This window comes from Zingiber officinale, chromosome 6A (assembly GCF_018446385.1).
Source record: "Zingiber officinale cultivar Zhangliang chromosome 6A, Zo_v1.1, whole genome shotgun sequence".
Lineage (NCBI taxonomy): Eukaryota > Viridiplantae > Streptophyta > Magnoliopsida > Zingiberales > Zingiberaceae > Zingiber > Zingiber officinale.
Genome location: NC_055997.1, coordinates 6,133,419 through 6,141,519, shown reverse-complemented (window position 1 = coordinate 6,141,519; position 8,101 = coordinate 6,133,419). Strand labels below are relative to the sequence as shown.

Below are 8,101 nucleotides of genomic sequence, written 5' to 3'. Positions count from 1 at the left end.
TTCTATTCTCCCAATCATCCGATTGTAGGACATAGCAAAGATGATGACAAGATTGAAATACTTGATGACCCAATCTATGATGACGATGAGATGGATGAAGTTGTTGATAAAATTGATGATGGTGTGTTGCAGGTTTCAAGTATTGATAATTCTCTCGACGAAGGCGCCATTGACAGAAAAGTTGAAGAGGAAGAAGAGGCTGTTGAGAATGCTGTCATTGCCTTCCAGCAGACGGTGAAGGAGGCAGCTAGTGAGGCGAGCACCAATGGATCCTTGGGTTCAGCGAAGGATGACCTCTTGGCCATCATGCCCGAGTGGTTTCTTTGAGATCAGCCCCATGTTGCCAGGAGAAACTCATTTCTCAAAAGAGGAAAAGGTTCATATAAGCATTGTGGTCATTGGCCACGTTGACTCTGGAAAATCGACCACAACTGGTCATCTTATTTACAAGCTTGGGGGTATTGATAAGTGTGAGATTGAAAGGTTTGAGGAAGAAGCAGGTTAGATGAATAAAAGGTCTTTCAAATATGCTTGGGTTCTTGACAAGTTTAAGCTTGAGCGGGAGCATGGTATCACCATTGATGTTGCTCTTTGGAAGTTTGAGACCACAAAGTACTACTGCACTATTATTGATGCACCCAACATCGTGACTTCATTAAGAACATGATCACTGAACGTCTCAGGTAGAATGTGCTCTTCTCATTATTGATTCTACAACTGGTATTTTTGAGGCAGGCATTTCAAAGGATGGGCACACACAAGAACATGCCCTTCTTGCTCTCACCTTTGGTGTAAAACAGATGATTTGTTGCTGCAACAAGATGGATACCACTACCCCAAATTGTACTCAACGACACGAATATGATGAAATCGTCAAGGAGGTTTCCTCTTCCCTCAAAAAAGTTGGTTACAACCCTGACAAGATTCCTTTTGTTCCCATTTCTGGTTTTGAAGGTGATAACATGATTGAGAGGTCTGCCAACCTGGATTGGTACAAGGGTCCGGCCCTTCTCGAGGCCCTTGACTTAATTCATGAGCCAAAGAGACCCACTGACCAGCCCCTTCGCATGTCTCTTCAGGATGTCTACAAGAATGGAAGTATTGGAACTGTCCCTGTTGGGAGATTTGAGACTGGCGGTGTGCTTAACCTGGCATGGTTGTCACTTTTGGCCCTAGTGGTCTGATCACTGAGGTCAAGTCAGTGGAGATGCATCACGAGGCACTGCAAGAGGTTCTTCCTGGTGACAATGTTGGGTTCAATGTTAAGAATGTTGCGGTCAAAGATCTCAAGCGTGGCTTTGTTGCTTTCAACTCCAAGGATGAACCTGTACCGGAGGCAGCTAATTCTACATCTGAGGTTATATATCATTATGATCCACCTTGGTCAGATTGGCAACGGATATGCCCCAGTGCTCGACTGCCACACCTCCCACATTGCTGTCAAGTTTGCTGAAATTCTTACTAAAATTGACTAGCAGTCAGGCAAGGAGCTCGAGAAGGAGCCCAAGTTCCTTAAGAACGGTGAACGAGCCGAGCTAAATCGATTAGTAAGAGGCTCAAGTTTGGGTTCAATTCGTTATCCCTAAGTTCAAACTTGGCTCGAGTTTAATTCAAACTTTAGTTCTTAAGCTCAAGCTCGGTTCGTAATAAAATTAAATAGTTTGAGTTCGGTTTGAAAAAAAAACTTGTTTAAAAATTAAACGAGCTAGGTTCAAACTCGTTTAAGATAATTAGTTATTGATCCTGTCCGAACGCTGAGTCGATGGACGCTGTACACGTGGCGCTCTCCGAACTGGTGACGTGGATCTCTGACCGGCCGTATGGATCTCCGGCGAACTTGCAAAGAAGTCGGGCAGCGAAAGGGTTCCCTCCGACGACCCTCCGACGCTCAAGTCAGGCAAGAGGAAAATGATGAAGTGGCTCCAAATATGAGAGATTGCGTACCTCCGGCGAAGTCTGAGGGCTCTTATATAGAGCTGTGGGGAGGCTTGTGCACACTTACTGAGGTGTACACGTGTCATTTACCATACCTTAGTATGGGCTTACCAGAGGAGCATGCCTGACACTATACTGCTACAGTCCGAGCACCTCTCTGATAGGACGACAGAACCTTCTGTCGTAAGATTCTGCGTATGGCTTGATCATTGAACATGCTTGTTGTCAGAAGATGTTTCCCCATGTCCCCATGTCCTTGTCTCTTTTGCCCCGAGCCGAGCGTCCATCTGCTCGACAAGCATCGGTCTGACCAGGCGTAGGTATCGGTCTGACCGGGAAGATTTCACTCCATCGCGTGCTCGGCTGAGACTGTTCCTTCACAGCATTGATGTTTTACGCCTCGGCCGAGCGGGCTACCCGCTCGGCCCGGCGACCATGTTCACCATGAGCGTCGGAAACCCGACTCCCCGTCGAGTTGTCTTTGACTCCGCTCGGACTCGTCCAGCCGGTTGACCCAACCCTTCTCCGGTCGGCCGGACCTCATGCTGACCCTTTTGACTTTTGACTGTTGGTGCAATATCCCTCAGGTCAAGGTTGACCTGGGTAACCAAGCTGAGTCTTGGTTTGGGTTTAGATGTTTGACAATAAGATATTGATTGAAGAAGAGTCAAGTAGGTCAAGGTTGACTGGATACTTGACTGGGAAGTCCTAACTGGGATGTTAGGCAAAATGAAAGTCCTGGTGAGTGAAGCCAGGCAGAAGAAAAGTCCTGGTGAGTGAAGCCAGGCAGAAGGAAAATCCTGGTGAGTGAAGCCAGGTGAAAGTCCTAGTGAGTGAAGCTAGGCAGATGGAAAACCCTAGTGAGTGAAGCTAGGTGGAAATCCTGGTGAGTGAAGCCAGGTGAAAGTCCTAGTGAGTGAAGCTAGGCAGATGGAAAACCCTAGTGAGTGAAGCTAGGTGGAAATCCTGGTGAGTGAAGCCAGGTGAAAGTCCTAGTGAGTGAAGCTAGGCAGATGGAAAACCCTAGTGAGTGAAGCTAGGTGGAAATCCTGGTGAGTGAAGCCAGGTGAAAGTCCTAGTGAGTGAAGCTAGGTGAAAACCCTAGTGAGTGAAGCTAGGTGAAAGTCCCGGTGAGTGAAGCCAGGCAAGGGAAAATCCAGATGGATCAAGGATGATCGGACATCTGGTGTTGGGAAGTCCAAGTAGGTCAAAGGATTGACCGGATACTTGGCATAAAGAAAAGTCCAAGCAGGTCAAAGGGATTGACCGGATACTTGGCATAAGGAGAAAAGTCCAAGTGGGTCAAAGGGATTGACCGGACACTTGGTAAGGGAGTCCTAGCAGGTCAAGGGTGACTAGATGCTAGGCATGACATACCAACAGGTCAAGGTTAGACCGGATGTTGGTTTGGGGGTTTAGGACTTGGTTTTGGACAAAAACCAACCTCTGGATCGATCAGCTGATCGATCCGCTGATGCCCAATCGATCAGCCAATCGATCGGCTGATGTCCCAATCGATCGCTGGATCGATTGGGACGCTCCGCGATAAGCGCCGGATCGATCCGTGGATCGATCCAGCGCTTATCGAGCACTCTGGATCGATCCGTGGATCGATCCAAAGCCTCCTCGATCGATTGGGAACATTCGAATCGATCGGGATCCGACCGTTGGCGTCGTTTATAGCTGCAGGCGTTCGATGGCTGCGGGATCTCTTCTCCGATTCACTCCAGAGCTCTCGCCAACTCTTCCACAGCGCTCTCAAAGATCAGATCGCCAGTTCTTGAAGGATCTTGGAAGCTCTCCAAGTCAAGAGGCGGATCAAAGGCAAGAAGAGAAGCTAGGGTTAGGGTTTTGTACTCATTGTAAGCTTGTAAGCTTGTATTTTGTTTCCCTTTCCTTTCTTCTTGTACTGAGAGTCTTGTAGGGCTTCTCCGCCCTCGGTAGTTACCGAAAAGGAGTGTTTTCATAGTGGAGGGTGCGTGCGTGGTGTGGATCCTTGGACTAGTCACCTCTTGTGAGGTGGATACCAAGTAAACCAACCGTGTTAGCGTTGTTGTATTTGTTTCTGTATTTTCCGCTGCATATTCTTGAAGAAACAAGCAACACCGAGCAACGAGCACGCGACGAGCTATTCACCCCCCCCCTCTAGCTACTTTTGGTCCTAACAAGTGGTATCAGAGCAAGGCCGCTCTTCACCGGAATCATCGCCGGAAGGGTCAAGTACAACAAGAAAAGCTAGAGGGTGAAGAAGTTGGAGTAAATTCTTCAAGTTCAAAACTTTATCAAGCTCAACTTCAAGATGCAATTCCAAGATGGGCTTGGATTTGACACAAGGGTGGCTCCACCATACACTTCTACGAGTTTCGATTCTTGGAAATCAAGAATCGAAAATTTTCTTATGATGGAGATAGAGCAATGGTTTGCTCTAATGGAAGGCTTCAAGGCTCCAAGAAATTCAAAGGGCAAAGTTCTAAAGAAAAGCAAATGGAGCCCGGAGCAAGTCCAAAGATGCGAGGCAAATGACAAAGTGACCAAGCTTTTGGTCAATTTATTGCCAAGCACCATCCTTTGCAAAATTGGAGAGTTTGAAGATGCAAAGGAGCTATGGAGCAAATTGGCCAAGCTTCATGAAGAGATCCCCTCCACTGTACAAGATCATGAAGAATCCAGAGAGGGTGACTCTTTGGAGCAAGACCAAGAGGAGGACTCCGAGGTTGAGAGATGCTCAACCTCCGAAGAAGAGGAAATCCAAGAAGCTTCATCCTCAAGGGAATGCAACGAAGGGAACAAGGAGGGAGCATACTCCTTGTTTCATGTTCAAGATGATGAAGCCTCCACCTCTAGGATTGAGGGGGAGCAATCCTTGGTGACGCCGGATCAAGAAGAAGGAGAAGCTTCTACATCCGGGTCAAGAGAAGAAGAGGAGGAAGAAGCTTCTACCTCCACAAGTCAAGAAAAATCAAATGGAGGAGAATCAAGGTCCGATCAAGAGGAAGCTTCTACCTCCGGATCCAAAGAAAAAGATGCCACCCCTGCAAGCAAAGGTATAAATATTTCAATTAATAATAAAAGTCATATAATATGTTTTGAGTGTAGGGAAAGTGGGCACTACAAGAGCAAGTGTCCCAACTTGGCCAAGAAGAAGGGCCAAGTGGCACAAAAGGGCAAGGAGAAGCCCAAAGAGACCACCCCCGGGACAAAGAAGAGCAAGGAGCACATTGTGTGCTTCTTGTGTCAGCAAAAAGGGCATTACCGAAGTCAATGCCCCAAGGGGAAGAAGATGGTCAAGGCTCAAGGAGGCACTAGTCAAGGGGGAGCCTCCAAGGTAAAAAGGAAGGTAACTTTCATTGAGCCTATTCCCTTGCAAAATGGTAAAAAGCATGCTAGGTCAAATTTTTATCATTTTAATGCGATTTACCATAAGAATAGGAAGCATGAGGGCTTTAAGGAAAAGCATGTGGCCCTACATGCCAAAACTACTATCCCTAAGGCTAGGAATGTAGGTAAAAACCTACGCGATAACTCTAAGGATGTAAGATACAAGCCCAAGAATAAAAATGCTCATGGATCAAATGAAAAACCAAAAACTAAGGACCTAGTGATAGAAAATCAAGTCTTGAGATCAAGGCTTGATAAAATGGAAAAGACCCTAAAAAGGATGGAAAATATCCTATTAGGGCAAAATGAGCATAACCTAGGTTTAGGGGTACAAAAGCCATCCAATGGCCATAGAGGTTTGGGATACAAACCAAAGGCTAAGAAGGATGTGCCCTCTTACCATAGAGTTCCATATAGTTATGGAACAAACCCTAGGTCTAGTGGTCAAGCCAAAAATACTAGGGAAGTCATCCCTAAGAGTATTTTTGCAATAAATGTGACTAAGACTTCTAAGAAGTCTAAGAAAGTCACAAACAAGGTCACAAGGGAGGTTATCCCTAGAGTTGACCTAGAAAATGTGACCAAGGCTTCTAAGAAGCCCAACAAGGTCACTAGGAAGGTATCTAGGGAAGTTATCCCTAGTGAGTACCTAGAGCATCCAAGGAGCACCAATAGGTGTTGGGTTCCTAGGAGCATCTTCTCTACCCCATAGATGGGTTAGAGAGTGTCAACTCCGATTAGAAGGGTAGTTAACCCAACTTTGAGGAAATTGACACTCAAGGAGCATTTTCAGGGTTTTTGTTAACCTTTGAAAATGAAATGGAATTATTACTTACTCTTTGAAAGAGTAAAATGTGTCTAATGGTGGAAGAATTGATTTTAATCTTAAATGGCACATATTGGAAAATTCATAAGAACTATCAAGTTGGGTTTTTGGTATGTTCTTAGGAAATTTAAGGCAATCCGGGCCTTAAATTTAAAAGTGCTACTCTTGAGGAAAAATGGAATATGCCAACATTTGAGGACATGTTTATTTTAATTGGCATAAATTAATCAAGGGAATAAGAAATGCAAACTTAGATTTTGGCACTCTCTTGAAGCACTTTGGGCAATCTAGGGTTTAAGTTTTAGGATTAGCTAAGATTTTAAGGATACTTAGATAGCTAATCTAGGTATATTTTATTTATGCTAAACCTTGCCATGATTGTTTGCTCATAATATGCCATGACATCATATTTTATCTTATTTGCATTTTGCATTCATGACTTATCATGAAAAATACAAAAATACCATGTCATGCCATACATACATCATGTAGTTATAGGAATCTTTCTTTTGAAAGCTATTTTCTTTTGATGTATGCCATAACATAATCATGCATTAAGTTTAATTCCTTGTAATTAAGGACAAATGACATTTAACGACACTTATTAACAAGTGACATCCTGGGGTGGATGTCTAATATCTCTAAAATGCCTAGATAAATATGCATGATCCCTAGATTAGGGCAAAACCAAAATCTACATCTCACAAAGACTATAAGGTGACTTGTATGTGTTTTAGTGCATATTATATACAAGTGAGATGTTAGGATGATGAACAAAACTCAAGATGTTGATTCAGTGCATTCTTTTGAGTTTTAGGTTCATCAAAACACATAGTTATGTGTTTTCCCATCATTGGGAAAGCTAATGTACAAGTCATGTGCATTATGCCCAAGGAACATGATGGGATATTGGTTTTGAAAATGTTTTTAAAATGTTTTTGGAAAACCTTGGTGAAGGCTATCTTTTGATAGGAATCACCATTGAATAGTTAGACACAAACTTGAAGAAAAACACTAAAGTCTTTGCAAGTTTTCAAGTTTGTGTCAATCTTTGAAAATATGATGTATTTTCATAGAAAGCTATTTTTCCATGATTGAGTATGCCCTAAATAATGTCTACACGAAATTTCATAATTTTTGGATTTTTGTAAAATTTTCTAGGGGTTTCTGAAGTTGACTGAAAAGGAATTTCAGCAACTATCGAGTCTCGATCGATCCATGGATCGATTGAGTTTCATGAATCGATCCATGGATCGATTCAAACGGTAATTCCCGCGAGCAGAAAGTCATGGATCGATCAGCCGATCGATCAGGGAGTCTGAATCGATCCGTGGATCGATTCAGAAAGGTTCAATCGATTGGAACCCAACTCCAATCGATCCAAGTTGCTGATTTTGGCTGGGAAGGCCTGATTTCAGCATCTTTGAACCTCTTTGAGTCTAGGTAACCATTCCAAACCCCTTAAATACATTTGTATACATACAAAGGGTGTTTTCATGTTGAAAACAAGGATGGATTGGTTAACGAAGACTAAGTAGAAGTTTAGGTTGAGGTTGTTTCAAATTTTGAATATTTGAACCTCAAAACTTCCAAATTTGGGTTTCCTAATGTTTTAGGGATTCCAAGTCTTTGTTGGTGCAATGACAGAAGTTACCACCATGTCTTTAGGGGGAGGAACTCTTTAAAGACATGAAAATTATTTTTCATGAACCTTAGAAGGTGGTTAACCTTCTGTTGTGAACTTGCTCAAGGTTGAGCATTTAAACTTGAAATGGGGAGAAATGGGGAGTGGATATCCTCATTATTTCAAGTGGACACTCATGTGGTAGATAATGCTCAAGGTTGGGTAGTTGTCTACATTGAGGGAGAAGTTAAGGATAAATGAAGGGTATGAGACCTTCATTATCGTGTTGATCACAACGAGTGATGTTGTGAACAACGATGAGCAACTCTTCAAGGGGA

At 43.5% G+C, this 8,101-nt stretch overlaps 1 pseudogene; it reads left to right on the top strand.

Moving 5' to 3' along the window:
- Positions 1-337: 337 nt before the first annotated feature.
- Positions 338-1,475, top strand: LOC121993964 (annotated as a pseudogene).
- Positions 1,476-8,101: the final 6,626 nt, after the last annotated feature.